Consider the following 16,502-nt stretch of genomic DNA (forward strand, 5'->3'; position numbering starts at 1 on the left):
ATAAATAAAATAAAATAAAATAAAATAAAATAAAATAAATTGAATATCTACATGGGGAAGAATGAAATTAGACCTCTATCTCTCACTGTATACAAAAATCAACTCAAAATGTATTGAAGACTTAAAAGTAAAACCTGAAACTATAAAACTACTAGAAGAAAACATTGGGAATCACTTCACAACACTAAGCTAGGAAGGATTTTTTAAATAAGAACTCAGAAGCACAGGTAATAAAAGCAAAAATAGACAAATAGTACCACATGAAATCAAAAAGCTTTTGTATAACAAAGGAAACAATTAACAAAGTGAAGAGAAAACCTACACTCTCTTATAGGTTTGGAAGAAAATGTCAGTAAACCATCTGACAAGGGGTTATTATTCAGAAATATATAAGGAATTGAAGCAACTCAACAGCAATAAAACAAATAACTCGATTTAAAAATGGGCAGAAGAAACCTTAATAGACATTTCTTAAAAGAAATACAGATGGACAACAGAAGAAATGCTCAACATCACTAAATGTCAGAGAAATGCAAATCAAAACCAGAATGAGATACCACCTCGTTCCAATCAGAATGGCTCTTATCAAAAAGACAAGGGAAAATAAGTGTTGGTGAGGATGTGAAGAAAAGGGAACACCTGCACACTGTTGATAAGAATGTAAATTAGTACAGCTATTATGGAAATCAGCATAGGGGTTCCCCCCGAAATAAAAATAGAATTATAGTATGATCTAACACTCTCACTGCTGGATATATATCCAAAGAGCCAGGCACAGTAGCTCAGGCCTGTAATGGAAAGCCAAAGCAGATGGATCACTTGAGGTCAGGAGTTTGAGATCAGCCTGACTGACATGGTGAAACCCATCTCTACTAAAAATACAAAAAATTAGCCGGGCATGGTGGCGCACACCTGTAATCTCAGCTACTCAGGAGGCTGAGGCAGGAGAATCACTTGAACCCAGAAGGCAGAGGTTGCGGTAAGCTGAGATCACACCACTGTACTCAAGCATGGCTGACAGTGCCAGACTCTGTCTCAAAAAAACAAAAAAAAAAGGAAGTGAAATCAGTATGTTGAAGAGATCTCTGCACTCCCATCTTTACTGCAGTACCATTTAAAATAGCCTAGATATGAAATCAACCTAAGTGTCCATCAACAGATGAATGGTAAAGAAAATGTGGTATATAAGCATGACAAAATTCTATTGTCATGAAGAAGAATGAAATCCTGTCATTTGTGACAACATGGCTGTACCTGGAGGACACTGTGTTAAACGAAATAAGCCAGATGCAGAAAGACAAATACCACATGATCTCACTCATGTGGAATTAAAAAATAAAGGTGATCTCATAGAAGCAGAGTATAGAACAGTGGTTATGAACCTGTGGGGACTGACTACGGTTAATTGTAAGGTATTGTATACCACCCTATAGCTAGAAGAGAGGTTTTCGAATGTTCTCCTGACAAAGAAATGACAAACGCATGAGGTGATGAATATGCTAACTACCCTGACTTGATCATTGTACAACATATAGGGGTAGGTAAATATCAAATTGTATCCCATAAACATGTACAGTTATAATGTGACCATTTTGGTTTTTTTGAGATGGAGTCTTGCTGTGTTACCCAGGCTGGAATGCAGTGCCACAATCTTGGCTCATTGCAACCTCCACCTCTCACAGTCAAGCTATTCTCGTGCTTTCGCCTTCCGAGTAGCTGTGACTACAGGCACCCACCACCATGCCTGACTAACATAATGTGACAGTTTTCTGGTTTTTTTTTTTTGGGGGGGATGGAATTTCACTCGTTGCCCAGGCTGGAGTGCAGTGGCGCTATCTCTGCTGCAACCTCCGCCTCTCAGCTTCAAGCGATTCTCCTGCGTCAGCCTCCCGAGTAGCTAGGATTACAGGTGTGCTGGAATTGAAGCAGGAAAGGCGGCAAAACACACCTCTCAAACACCAAACTGAGAAGGAAGGGGTGATTTATTCAGCTGGGAGCAAGGCGGCATATGCCTAACAGCGAAGCTTGAGCTCACAGAGAAAGTCCCTGCCCTTTTAAAGGCTTACAACTCTAGACATTACATGTGGAAGAGTCTTGGACCATGGAGTAGGCATGGAGTATAGTAACTTAGGTGGGGGTTTGATCTTGTTTAAGTAAAAACAATGCCTTCCAGAAAGATTCCTCCACACCATGCCTACAATCTATAGGAGGGTGACGGGGAGGTGGGGGGGATGCTCTTAGTGCTTAAGTGTGATTAAGGGTCTCCTCCCTCGGGCTTACTGGCTAATTTTTGTATTTTTAGTAGAGTCATGGTTTCACCATGTTGGCCAGGCTGTTCTTGAACTCCTAACCTTAGGGTGTCCTAACCCACCTTGGCCTCCCAAAGTGCTGGAATTACAGGTGTGAGCCACCGCGCTTGGCCAACAGTTTTTTTGTTTTTTTGGGCGGGGGTCAGGTAATTTCCGAGAGTGATAGGAGCTATGGAGGAAAAATTTCAAGGAATGGGACAAAACAGTGGTCCTCAAACTTGGGCAGCTGGGCCCCACCCTCGGGGCTCCTGGTCCAATAGGTCTGGAGTAGGGCCAGGGAATTTGCATTTCTTTCTTTTTTTTTTTTCCTTGAGACAGACTGAAGTGCAATGGCACAATCTCAGCTCACTGCAACCTCCACCTCCTGGGCTCAAACAATCCTTCCTCCTCAGTCTCCCAAGTCTGGCACTACAGGTACTTCCACCATGCCTGGCTAATTTTTTTTTTTTTTCACCATACTAGCTAGGCTGGTCTCCAGCAATCCCTCCACCCAGGCCTCCCAAAGTGCTGGGTTTACAGGCATGAGCCACTGCCTGGGCCTGAATTTGCATTTCTAATGGGTTTCCAAGTGAGGCTGCTGCTGGTGGTCTGGGTACCACACCTGGAGAATCCCTGGGACAGAGACAGTTGGGATTAGAATGGGGAATGGGGGAAGCCTCTCTACCGATGTGTGGCATTTGAGTTGAGATGTGAATGAGGAAAATGAGTAAGTCACTGGAATTATGAAGAAAACAGGTTTCAAGCACAGGATACGGCAAATGCAAAGTTCCCAAGGTAGGAAAGGGAGCTCCTGGAGTTGGAAGGAGGCAAAAGCCAGTTAGCCCCATCCCAGATTGGTTCTTTCTTCTCCGATGGCTTCTCTGGGCTGTGTTGTTTAACACGAAAATCAGAATGTCTTTCACCAACAAAATAGTGGCAGTAGATTGACTTAAAAAATAAAGATCCAATATAGGATTCCTTTAAATGGGTTCCTCCTTTGGCATGTTTGAAATATTTTAGTTGTCCTTCACTCCAATTTCAAATTGCAGTTTTTCAAGTAAAAATAACCTCTTGTGTTATATGCAACGTATGTTGATGTTGTATGTAATTTAATGATTTATTTTTTATCTGGGCAATTTGCCCAATCTTCAAGTTGTTTCAAAAGATCAAAGACAGGAACTGTGCCTTTTCTTTCCTCATTCTTTCACCCCAGTGCTTTTCAAATGTAAATGTGCCTAGAACTGAACTCACTGAGCTCCCTGGAGAGGAACCTTTAAGAAGGAAAAGTAGCCCAGGTGAACCTCTGAGCCCCTTATCCAACCCCGGCCCCAAGAAGCATGAGTAATCAGTCTGGGAAAGGGTGAGGTCTAGGATTCCACTGAGTTATTTGTCAAGGTGAGCCCCGTCTGTTAGGGGAATTGGCTTTCCTCTCTCTCTCAGCAGACTTGCCTGGGGCTGCTTCTGCAGTGTGGTGTTCCTTACCTGCCTCTGTTTTTATCTGCTCTGATGAAGCAATCATGTTCTCCAAGACTGACAGAGGCTGTTGATCCAATTTCTAAGAGAAATGAAGGCTACCAAGCATTCTAAATTTCCTAACCATTGTGCAATTGACGGTTGGCTGGAGCATCCAAAAGTTTATTACTGGTGAGTTTTATGGGCTGACTTGGGTCCCTCCAAAATTTGTATATTGAAGCTCTAGCCCACAGTAACTCAGAATGTGACTGCATTTGGAGGTAGGTCTTTGAGAAGGTAATCAAGGTTAAATGAGTCCATTAGGGAGGGCCCTAATCCAAAATGACTGCCATCCTTACAAGAAGAGGACATTAGGCCACAGACACACACACACAGAGGAAGGCAAGGTGAAGACTTAGGAGAAGGAGACCAACTACGAGCCAAGGAGAGAAGCCTGAGAAGAAACCAGCCCTGCCCACAGGGTGATCTTGAACTTCCAGCTCCACCAGAACCATAAGAAAATAAACTGCTGTTGTTTAAACCCCCAGTCTGCATGGCAGCCTTTGCAAACTGACACAGTGAGTGTATGTGTCTTAGATTCTTACGGAAGTTTGGTTATACATTTCACTCTATACTTTTAAAATAAGTTTCTTTTTATGAAATAAAAGGAAACCAGGTCTCTCCCCTGAGCAAATCTTGCAAGTTTCAATTCTGCAGAAAACCTATTGGTCAGAGCCAGAGAGAGGAGACTGAACTCCTGTGTTCTGCTGCAACTTTTGGTGGGTGTCACTATACCCGTAATGACAGCTCTGTCCCTTGACTTCTGTTTTTCTCACTCTGGCTGGTCAACAAACAGGATTTGTGGGTTGTTGCTTGTGTTTCGTATTTCACATTTGGTTGAAATACACCCTGACCCAGATTAGTCCACTTCAGTAGTTGGAAAGAAAAAAATCCAGATTCTTCCCCCATCTCTGAGGTTCAAGGGGTGCTAAGAATGAAAAGCCCTTCTCTATACTGACAATGACACAGCACTGGATATCCATAAGAGAGACTCCAGAGTGAGGAGGGAACACACTAAGTCCCTTGAGTCCTGTTGGGGGAGCTTTCCATCTGGATAAATCAGAATTCCTTTGGTTGCAAGTGATGAAAAAACCAACTCAAACTAACTTCAAACAGCAACAACAACAAAGAGTGTGGAGAGGCCTGTGTACGGGCGGTGTCGAAGTTCTGGAGGTTTCAGGTATAGCTGGACCCTGGGATCAGTCTACTCTGCTCCCCTGATATGTTGGTAAAGATGGCCAGAGATTTGTCTTCCATAGACATATTGTTCCCAGGCCAGAAGTGGTGGCTCAAGCCTGTAATCCCAGCACTTTGGGAGGCCAAGGAGGGACGATCATGAGGTCAGGAGTTTGAGAGCCTGGCCAACATGGTGAAACCCCATCCCTACTAAAAATACAAAAATTAGCTGGGCGTGGTGGCATGAGCCTGTAATCCCAGCTACTCAGGAGGCTGAGGCAGAAGAATCTCTTGAACCTGGGAGGCAGAGGTTGCAGTGAGCTGAGATCACACCACCGCACTCCAGACTGGGCAACTGAGCAAGACTATGTCTTAAAAAAAAAAGGCTGGACACAGCAGTGGTCCACATCTGTAATCCCATCACTTTGGGAGGCCAAGGCAGGTGGATCACCTGAGGTCAGGAGTTTGAGACCAGCCTGGCCAACATGGTAAAACCCCATCTCTACTGAAAACACAAATATTAGCTGGGTGTGGTGGTGGATGCCTATAATCCCAGCTACTCAGGAGGTTGAGGCAGGAGAATCTCATAGATCTGGCAGGTGGAATTTGCAATGAGCTGAGATTGTACCATTGCACTCCAGCCTAGGCAACAGAGTGAGATTCTGTCTCAAAAAAAAAAACAAAACAGTGCTTAAGTTTTAGGAGAGTTAACCTGAGGCAAAAGGCGGGGGGGGGGGGGCGGGGGGGGGCGGCGGGGGGGGGAAAGAGTGCTTACATGACAATTAGACATAAAAGGGAAAAGTGCTGTTCCAAAACTTTGAAAGGCTGTCGTGTGGAAGAGAGAGAGGAAAGGAAAGAGGCCGAAACTCAAAATTATGTGAAGAAGTTGTAAGAGAGGCAGATTTCACTTTAGTGCAAGGAAAACCCTTCCAGAACCGAGGGATAACAAAAAGGGGTTGCTTTGTGAATTGATGTGGCCCCCTTTCCTAGCTGAGTCCTAGCAGGGATGAACGGCCACCTACCAGCAACACAGGAAAGGGAGGTTCAAAAGCAGGTGAGTTACTGATGCCGAGACCCCATTTCAACCTTAACATCTGATGATTAGAAAACACTGAAGCAGACCGGGCACGGTGGCTCACACCTGTAGTCTCAGCACTTTGGGAGGCCAAGGCAGGTGGATCACCTGAGGTTGGGAGTTCGAGACCAGCCTGACCAACATGGAGAAACCCCATCTCTACTAAAAACACAGAAAACAAATAGCTGGGTGTGGTGGCGCATGCCTGTAATCCCAGCTACTTGGCAGGCTGAGGCAGGAGAATCGCTTGTGGCAACTTCACTTCATGAGCAAGGAAACTGGGATGCAGAGAGGTTGAGTAGCTTGCCCAAAATGATGCAGCAAACAGCAGAGCTGGGCTTGGAATTCAGGCCAGCTGCACTTTAAGTCCCAGCTCTTCACCTCTGTGCTCTTGGGACACAGGCAGGCCGGCTTCTTTGCAAAGAGCAGCATCACACACCTCCCTTTGCTCACCTACCCCCTCCCACCCGATTGGATCAAGGTCAACTTGATCCAGATGGCGGTAGGCAAGTCTAATGAGATGTGAAGGGATTCCCCATGGGGAGCCAAGAGTGGCTGGGAGAGAATCCCAGATTCACATCCCCTGACTTGAGATGTCACGAGCAAATGCTATAGCCATGCATTAAAAACAGCAGAACAACAACAAAGTCAGCACTCTCACTGAGCCCTCTCCAACTCCCATCCATCCAACTGCTGAGGTTGGAAGGACCTCAGGCCCCCAGGTGTGGCACAGGCACCACTTGCCCTAGGCCCCCACATGCACAGTCAGACCCCGCCTCCACCATCCCTAGCATCCACACAGACAGCATTGCCGACGGGTCCATCTTTCACAGACCCGACTTGCTGTTTCCTCTCGAAATGGCAGAAAGCACCTGCTCAGGCACTGGGACACACACCTAGGAATTTATATTTCTCTTTTTTAGAGAAAGTAAATCTTGCCGGGGGTGGTGGCTCACACCTGTAATCCTAGCACTTTGGAAGGCCAAGGTGGACGGAACACCTGAGGTCAGGAGTTCAAGACCAGCCTGGCCAATATGGTAAAACCCCATCTCTACTAAAAATACAAAAATTAGCTGGGCATGGAGGCAGGCCTGTAATCCCAGCTACTTGGGAGGCTGAGGCAGAGAACTGCTTGAACCTGGGAGGGCAGAGGTTGCAGTGAGCTGAGATGGCGCCACTGCACTCCAGCCTGGGCAGCAGAGTGAGACCCTGTCTCAAAAATAAAAAAATAAAAAAATAAAAAATAGGCCAGGTGTGGTGGCTCATGCCTGTAATCCCAGCACTTTGGGAGGCTGAGGCGGGTGGATCGCAAGGTCAGGAGTTCAAGACCAGCCTGACCAACATGGTGAAACCCCATCACGAAAGAAAAGAAAGAAAGAAGGGAAAGAAAGGAAGAAAGAGAAAGAAAGAAAGAAAAAAAGAAAGAAAGAGAGAAATAAAGAAAGAATCAAAGAAAGAAAGAAAGAAAAAGAAAGAAAGAAAGAAAAATAGAAATAGATAACATGGAAGCCTCCTGGACTCTGGACCCATGTGTGTATTGTTTCTTAGAAATGATTACACAGAGCTGGGCCACCTCTCACCTGCTTCGGTTATTAGTTTTCCCCAAGCTTCTTGTTTCTGTTCCCCTCTGTGCCTGAAGCTAATCATCAGATTTCCAGGTTGGTCACGGCTTCAGAAGTTTCACTGAGGCAAGTGGTGATCTGAGCTCACAGTCTTTCTTTCTTCAGCTCTGCAGTTAATGATGAACACTGGAACAGCCACCTTATCAGATACTTCCAAAAGCCAGCCTGAAGTTGACAGGAGAGTTTGACAGAGGCCAAGGACGTGTGCTTTTTAAAGTAAACATGATGGCTTTGACAGGAATGCATTTTGAGAGGTTAACATAGCACCATTGTTTCCTATGATCCATGAAAAAATAAAAAAATAAAAATCATAACACCAAAAAGATGGTTTATTTTTATTTTTATTTTGAGATGAAGTTTTGCTCTTGTTGTCCAAGCTGGAGTGCAATGGCGTGATCTCGGCTCACCGCAATCTCCGCCTCCCAGGTTCAAGTGATTCTCCTGCTTTTCAGTCTCCCAAGTAGCTGGGATTACAGGCATGGGCCACCATGCCCGGCCAATTTTGTATTTTTCGTAGAAACAGGGTTTCTCCATGTTGGTCAGGATGTTCTTGTACTCCCGACCTCAGGTGATCTGCCTGCGGTGGCCTCCCAAAGTGCTGGGATTACAGGCCTAAGCCACTGCACCTGGCCAGAGATGGTTTATTCTAAAGGCAGGTCATAACTCAGGACCACAAGCTTGGAGACTTGAATGCAGCAAAAGGCAAACTGAGCCTGGCCCCTGCAAGAGCCTCCTGTTAACGTAAGCTGTGTCCCAGTAGCCTTTGAGGGTGGACTCTAAAGAGAAAACATCTTAAAGAATTGCAGATACTGTGACTTGGAGTTGTGTTGGGGAAAATTTTGCAGGCACATTATTAGAATATATCAATTAAATATGACATCAGTATGAGAGTTAAGGTGAAATTCAAATTACTTGCTGGAAACAACCATAGCAGTGATTCATCCTATAGGTCTTGAATTAAAGCTATATTTCAAAACCACAAAATGGAAGCTTTGATTTTTCCTTCAGTCACCTGAAAAGTACTGTAGCAGTATTCAAGTATTGCATTTCAGAGACCCGACACGAGATGGTTAGCTGATGTTAGGAGAATGTATGGTTTTTTGCTTTTTGAGATGATGGAGTCTCACTCTGTCACCAGGCTGGAGTGCAGTGGTGCGATCTCGGCTCACTGCAACCTCCCCTCCCAGGTTCAAGGGATACTTCTGTCTTGGCCTCCTGAGTAGCTGGGATTATAGGCACGTGCCACCATACCCAGCTAATATTTTGTATTTTTAGTAGAGATGGGGTTTCACCATGTTGGCCAGGATGGTCTCGATCTCCTGACCTCGTGATCCGCCCGCCTCGGCCTCCCAATTTCTCTTACCCCAATTTGTGTCATATCTACTGGAGTATCATGAGCATGTATTATGACGTCACAATATATGATGACATGCTAATTAGTATGCACTATGACGTCACAATATATTATGACGTCATAATGTATCCGCATTATGACATCACAAGGAATTATGAGAGCGTAATCTGCAGGTATTATGACCAATTTCTCTTACCCCAATTTGTGTCATATCTACTGGAGTATCATGAGCATGTATTATGACGTCAGAATATATGATGACATGCTGACAATCCTCCCAAAGTGCTGGGATTACAGGCATGAGCCATAGTGCCCAGTTACATGTCTATTATTTTCAGTGAAAATTAAAAATGAAACAAAACTCACAGAGGTGGCATGGTCCAGGAGCATTCTGAAGTCTCCATTTCTTAGTGATGGCCAACCTGGGACAATGCATCAGCATTTCTTCCAAGATGAAGGGATCCCTAGGGAAGTAGCAGGTGGTCATCTATGACTTATTTTATCTTGCATAAAAAAAAATCTTTGAAATATTAGACTCAGGAATCACACTTTATCCTGTGAATGTTGTATGACAGTTTTATTCCTTAATCGAACTTACCTTAGGAAGGCAAAAGTGCATTCGATCCATGCCTGATTGCTGGCGCAAGGTCTTGCTTAAGCCCTCGTGACTAGATCTTGAATTATGGAAATGCAATTTTTGCTGGAGAAAAAGAAATGAAGGTCCTGCAGTACCATTTCCTTCCACAATTTGTAATAATTTTTGATTAAGCATGTTATTTCTTTTAAAAACAAGAAAGGATCTTTCAGTATCCTCTAGGAGTAGTTTATCGGCAGCAGTTTTGAGTGACAAACAAATCAGAAGGGGTCATTAAAACACAAACAGAGGGCATGGTTGCAGTGACCTGAGATCTCACCATTGCACTCCAGCCTGGGCTACAGAGCAAAACTCCATCTTAAAATAATAATAGACATACAGAAAAATGCATATATCATAGGTGTCCAGCTCAATGTATTTTCACAACCAAATACCCCTGTTTAACCAGAACGCAACCAACATCCTAGAAGCCCCCTCATTCTCCCTTTCAGTCACTGCCGACCCCCAAGGTAACCAATATTCTAACACCATAGATAAGTTTTGCCTGGTTTTGTACTTTGTAGAAATGGAATCATGCAGTCTGTTCTCTTTTGTATCCGGCTTCTTTCACACAATGTTATGTCTGTGCCATTCATCCATATTACTGCCTGTAGCTACAGGCAGCTCCTTCTCTGTGGTGGCTGGTATTCCATTGTGTGAATACACCACCATTCATTTATCCATCCTACAGCTGATGGACATTTGAGTAGCTTCCAGTGTGGGGCTGCTAGAGAGCCAGCTGCAAGAGCGTGTCACATGGGTCACAGTGTGCTGGTGCCCAGGACTGCTCCTAATGTGCTCGAATGCTTCACGGAGCTGCTTGGAACGGCGCCGGCTCTCGAGTTCTGCACGGCATTGTCTGTTGCCCTTCTGCCGGCAGATGTGAGCCTTGGGCGAGAAAGGCCACAGCTCCCCACCTATGAAAACTGACTCTTGTTTCTATAAAAAAGTTTTTAAAAAGATCAGCAACTGAGAACAGAGGTAAGTATTGTTTGCATTATCTTAGAGACTGCAGCAGTTGGCCACAGAGAATCTGGATCAGAGCTAATAGAGAACTTATTGAAACAGGATAAAGCCTAACAATTCTTGAACAAGGAATAGGGCGTGCCAAGGGAAGTAGAAAATAGTAGAAGCTGAGAGGTAAAATGTTGCCAAAAAACTTAACTGAACCATCTTATGTCAATAGCTTATGTGTTTTAAACAAGAGCAAAAAGACAGGCATGGTGCCTCGTGCCTGTAATCCTGCACTTTGGGAGGCTGAGGTAGAAGGATCGCTTTGAGGCCAGGAGATCAGCCTGGACAGCATAGTGAGAGCTTGTCTCTACAAAAAAAAAAAAAAAGGTCAGGCGCGGTGGCTCACGCTTGTAATCCCAGCACTTTGGGAGGCCGAAGTGGGCGGATCACGAGGTCAAGATATCAAGACCATCCTGGTCTGGTGAAACCCCATCTCTCTATATATATATTTAAAAAAAGCCAAAATTCTTCATGAACAAAATCACTCACCTATCTTTTCCCTGAGAAAGTGAGTTCGCATTTGAACCCAGGGCTGCCCTAGGGATGTTGCCCAAGCTCTCAGTGGTACAGTTCTGCTTCTCATCTGTGTAAAAGGGGGGACTATGTTCTCAGGGCCTGAGGATCAGTGAGACATGGGAGGTGCAAGTGCTGAAAAACACTGAGTAGATGCTGACCAAATGTGCATTCTCTCTCAGCCCCCACGTGCTGTGGTTTAGACAAGAACTAGTACGTGTAGCCAAGAGCTCAAGTGCACAAATGGGCTAGAATGTGTGACTCAGAGGAAGGTCAGAAGATGCACAGCTTGTGCCCTTTGAAAATCTAGAAGAAAATTAAGTGAAAAAAATTGCATGGGTGCCAGCGCAGGGCAGAGAGTGAGTGGGGAGGAGAACAGCGTGCTCCAGAGGGGGCTAACGCCGGCCAGGGGCAGGATCGAGGGCAGCACGGCCACACACACCAAACTGACAGCCTTTTCATCAAATGCAGCTTCACTCTACACGTATCAGATTCTGGGTACTAAGAGAAAGGCTCTAGCGCAATCTGCGTCTTGGAATGTTTTCACCTGTCCAGACGCTCAATCACTTGGTTGGGTGAACAAAGCAGGGCCTGAGGTCTCAGGATTTGGGGTGCTTTCAGGATGCCTCTTCCCAGAACTTCTCTTCTGTGTGAACCCAGAGTCAGCAGCTCCAAGACAGACCTTAACCTCTCCTGTGAGTAGAGATGACAAGTTTGGATTTGAGGGCAAAAGATCATATCTCTGGGAATGAAAGGCAGGAAACGCAATGACCCTTTGAGGTTCAGGTGCCTGAAGCGTCACTGCTGCAGTTCCAGCTGTGCTGGGGGGTCTCCACAGGGCCTGGAGACTCTCACCAGGCTCACCAGCAGGGCTGCAGGAAACGGGGAGGAGTGAGTGCGCTCCAGTCAGGCAGAAAAAAATCACTCCAGCTCTGCTGGTTTCTCCACCTTGACTGAGGCTCCTTCTGCCTGTTAGACTCCCAGCCCCAGTCACAATCATACTTCACGTTTACCCGTGTGCGTGATGTTTTCTGGCCCTCAAAGAGAGGCAACCCACTTTATCCCAACATGAAGGAGATCCGGTGGTTGCCATCACACCCGCTGTACAAATAAGCTCAAGCAAACCTAGAGACGTTGTGTAACTGACTGCTGTATGAAAAGCCACAAGCCATAGGTCCAAGACACCTGGATGTGTTCGCTAGACCTGAGCCCCTGACATAAGGAGGTGTAGATGGTCTTCAGGTTATAAACCAACAGAGCTGGATTTAGGGATCACGGAGAGTGGCCACTTAGCCATGGCGTGGAGAGGCTCAGCTTGTTACCTCCTAAGAATACCAGGGGAACAGATTTGAGAGACGCTTAGGTGATAGAGTGAACTGGATTTGGTGACAAGCCGCTCGGAGAAAAGGAAAGTCAAGATATCCTTAAGTTTCTGGCCTGTGGGTCTGTGTGGACAGTCATGCAATCACTGGCCAGCTGGCCGCGTAGATCAGCCTCGGTAGAGACTGGATTTCAGGGTCATCATTCATTAATTTTCTGAACAAACATTAATTGAGTGCCTATATGTACCAAACACTCTACTGAATGCAGAATCATGAGGAGTGGAAGCATCCTTCCTCTGGGTTTAGTCTGTGTTTGACATGGCTTCGTGTCACCAGCAATTCACCTACCACCTGACGTCTTTGTGAGTTCTCAGTAGACACATTCTGAACAAAGAAAGGAAGAGATTTTTGTTGTTGTTGTTGTTGTTTGTTTTTGAGGCAGGGTCTCCTCTGTCACCCAGGCCTTGCCTCCAGTGCAGTGGTACAATAATGGCTCACTGCAGCCTCGACTTCCCCAGCTCCAGTGGTCCTCCCCTCTCAGCATCCCTGTTACTGGCGGCAAATCCATACAGGTCTGCAGTGACCTCAGTTCTTGCCTCCTCAGAAGAAAGAATTCAACCAAGGAGGCAGAAGGCAGAAGGCAAGACTGAGGCAAGTTTTAGAGCAGGAGCGAAAGTTTATTAAAAAGCTTTCGAGCAGGAATGAAAGGAAGTAAAATTTGGAGGAGGGTTAAGCAGGCGACTTGAGAAATCAAGTGTGCTATTTGACCTTTGACTTGGGGTTTTATATGTTGTTCCTTCCCCCTGATTCTTCCTTTGGATGGGCTGTCTGATGTATAGTGTGGCCTGCCAGCACTTGGAGGGGAACACGCACAGTGTGTTTACTGGAGTTGCACGAATGCTCACTTCCCATGCCAGTCGAATGTCCCTAGATGGTCATATGCCAGTTAATGTACATGCTTGAGCCCACTCGATCAACTCCTGAGATTTTATCAGGAAGCAGCTAATCACCAGTTTCAGATGTTTCCTAACTACTGCGAGCCTGCCTTTCCCTGGAGCTGGCTACAACCAGTTATTATTTTAGGGAGACAGTTAACAATCTTGAACATCACCTGATGATCACCTAACATTCCTGGTGGTGTCAAGGGAGAGCCTTCTCCTGCCCTGCTCATGTCTGACTAGCTACCTAATGTAATCCTGAGTAGCTGGGACTACAGGCATATCCTACCACACCTGGCTAATTTTTTTTGTATTTTTGGTAGAGACTGGGTTTCACCAAGTTGTCCATGCTGATCTTGAACTTCTGAGCTCAAGCGATCCACTGGCCTCAGCCTTGCAAAGTGTTGGGATCACAGGTATGAGCCACTGTGCCTCGCCGGAGAGATCATTTCTTTTTTCTTTTTTTTTTTTTGAGACGGAGTTTTGCTCTGTCGCCCAGGCTGGAGTGCAGTGGCGTGATCTCAGCTCACTGCAACCTCCGCTTCCCGGGTTCAAGTGATTCCCCTGCCTCAGCCTCCCGAGTAGCTGGAACTACAGGTGCCTGCCACCATGCCCAGCTAATTTTTTGTATTTTAGTAGAGATAGGGTTTCACCGTGTTGGCCAGAATGGTCCTGATCTCCTGACCTCGTGATCCACCCACCTTGACCTCTCAAAGTGCTGGGATTACAGGAGTGAGCCACCATGCCCGGCTCAGAGAGATAATTTCTTAATAAACATAATCAAACTATATTACTTCTCTGCGTAGAAGTCATCAGTGGCTTTCCAATGCATTTGGAATAAAACTTGAACTCCTCCCCAAGGCCTCCAGAACCACACAGGAGCCAGCCCTTGTGAGCTCCACATCCCCTACCACTCACCCCCTTATCTCCAGCCTATAATCATCCGACCATTGAACCTTCAAGGGTGCTCCCATCTCAGGACCTGTGTATTTGAGGCAGACCTGGAGTCCCCTTCCTCATCATCCTCAGCATGATCTCCACACAGAGCCTTCCCCAGCCACCCTCTCGGTCACTCTCCAATCAATTACCCAGGTGTATTTTTCTTCATGGTACTTAGATTATCTGAAACAACTTGAATTATTTATTAGTGTGTTTGTTAGCCCTTTCCTCAACTATATTTTATGTTGAACATATAGGTAGAAAAGTCAGAGGCAACAGCTGAGCCAGAGAATGGGCCTGGGTCACCCCAGGTGAGGAGGGAGAGCAATGCGCAGATATTTGAGAGATTTATTTGGGTTTTGGGTTTGTTTGGTTTTTTTAGACGGAGTCTTGCTCCGTCACCCAGGCTGGAGTGCAGTGGCACCATCTCTGCTCACTGCAACCTCTGCCTCTTGAGTTCAAGTAATTCTCCTGCCTCAGCCTCCTAAGTAGCTGGGATTACAGGCACACGCCTCCACGCCCGGCTAGTTTTTGAATTTTTAGTAGAGATGGAGTTTCACCATGTTGGCCAGGCTGGTCTCCGCCCTGTTGAGAGATTTGTTTGAAAGGTACTTTGGAGGTAGAGCTGATGGGGTTTGTGGAGGCACTGAACAAGTGAAGGATAGAGCAGGTGCTCACCAGGTCTGCATGAATGATTGTGTTGATCCTTAACCATGGCTGACCCAGGGGAGGGCCACACGTGGGTACAAAAGGCATAAGCTGGGCTTTCACTCTCTGGGTTTGTAGTGCTTCTGAGGCACCCTAAAGGACCCTTGCAGTGTGAACTTGACTCTGCACCTGGAGCTCAGCAGAGGTCAGAGCTGCAGGGGAAATGTGTGAGCCCTGGAGTGGCTGGCTGTGGGCCCTATGGGTTGCATGAAGTAGCTTAAAGGGGGTAGAAAAGAGAGATGGGAGGGGGCCTTAGTGCAGCTCTTGAGGACCTCTCCGAGAGAAGAGCTGGGCAGGGAGGAAGGCATGGGGAGCTCAAAACGGAATCACAGGGTGGAGAAAGCAAGCCGGGAGACTGGCCCCAGCGGCTTCCGGCATCATTCCACCCTTGCCTGCTTTCCTGTGCTGTTGATGACCAGTGGGTCTATGTTGTCATTCCCCTCTCAATATCAAGGGAGTTTTTATAAATTGGAAAATCTGTATTTTAAATGAAGATGGAAGAGTATGTCAAGAGGTGTGGGTGGGCATGCCTGGTACCAAACTGTACCCTTCGGAAGGGTCCTGCCAACCCTGCCAGCCAGTGCCAGATACGTGGATGTGTGTTGGGCTGGACTACACAGAGACCCAGGAGGCTCTCCAAGTGGCCTCTTCTGTCGTCTTTACAAGTGATAACTCACAAGGACCCTCTCATGACTTCCCCCTCTTCTCCAGAGGATGAAACCAAGGCACAGACAGGAGAAATGACTTGTCCAAGTCAACAACCAGTGAGGCTAGGTATCAGGGTTCAAACCAGGCAGTGTGGCTCCGTGGTCTTTATCCAAAGCCCATGCATGGTCTTTATCACCACCCCCCACCCTTTGGCAAGCTCCACTTTGGATAGCACTGATGTGACAGCAGACAAGGTATAACGGTCAAACTTGAGTCATCAGCATGCTAGCTTTGAATGGAAAAGCAAGGTATGAGCCTATCTCTTTTCCTTGAACATTGGGTTGAGATAATGATGCGATCTTTATTCGTCCCTGCCCCCACTTACCTTCTTAAGGAATCGCTGTATCATGGTCTAGGGGATTTTCCAGCTCTGAGAGGCTTCTTTACAGCTTCTGAGGTGAGGATTCCCCCTGCACGAAGGATACCAGGCTACTCAGGCCTGCTCCCACTCCCTGCCAGGATTCTAGAGCCTGAACACACTGGAGCCATCCCGGGTGAGATGGGCCCTGTGACCAGCCTGCAGTGCAGCAGACATTTGTGCAGGGCGTCTCTCCACACATCAGCTGAGCTTCTTGACTCAGACGAATTTGATTGTTTCACTATGACCTCGGCGAGAAGACACCCGAAGTCAGAGAGCACCTCGGTGCTTTTTACGACCTTGAGAGTTTCTCTTCCTAATAATAAGCCGTTTCCCACATC

The 16,502-nt window shown here is 46.2% G+C and overlaps 1 long non-coding RNA gene across 1 annotated transcript; it reads right to left on the reverse strand.

The window, feature by feature from the left end:
* Nucleotides 1-9,411: 9,411 nt before the first annotated feature.
* On the reverse strand, nucleotides 9,412-16,161 carry LOC135272773 (uncharacterized). The gene is made up of 3 exons (XR_010340740.1): nucleotides 16,129-16,161; nucleotides 9,626-9,727; nucleotides 9,412-9,491 (listed from the first exon to the last, which is right to left on the reverse strand). It is a non-coding gene; the product is annotated as an uncharacterized LOC135272773 (long non-coding RNA).
* Between the last annotated feature and the right edge of the window lie 341 nt (nucleotides 16,162-16,502).

This window comes from Aotus nancymaae, unplaced genomic scaffold (genome assembly GCF_030222135.1).
Source record: "Aotus nancymaae isolate 86718 unplaced genomic scaffold, 86718_ANA_hifiasm-v0.15.2.pri h1tg000131l, whole genome shotgun sequence".
In the NCBI taxonomy this organism is placed as follows: Eukaryota; Metazoa; Chordata; class Mammalia; order Primates; family Aotidae; genus Aotus; species Aotus nancymaae.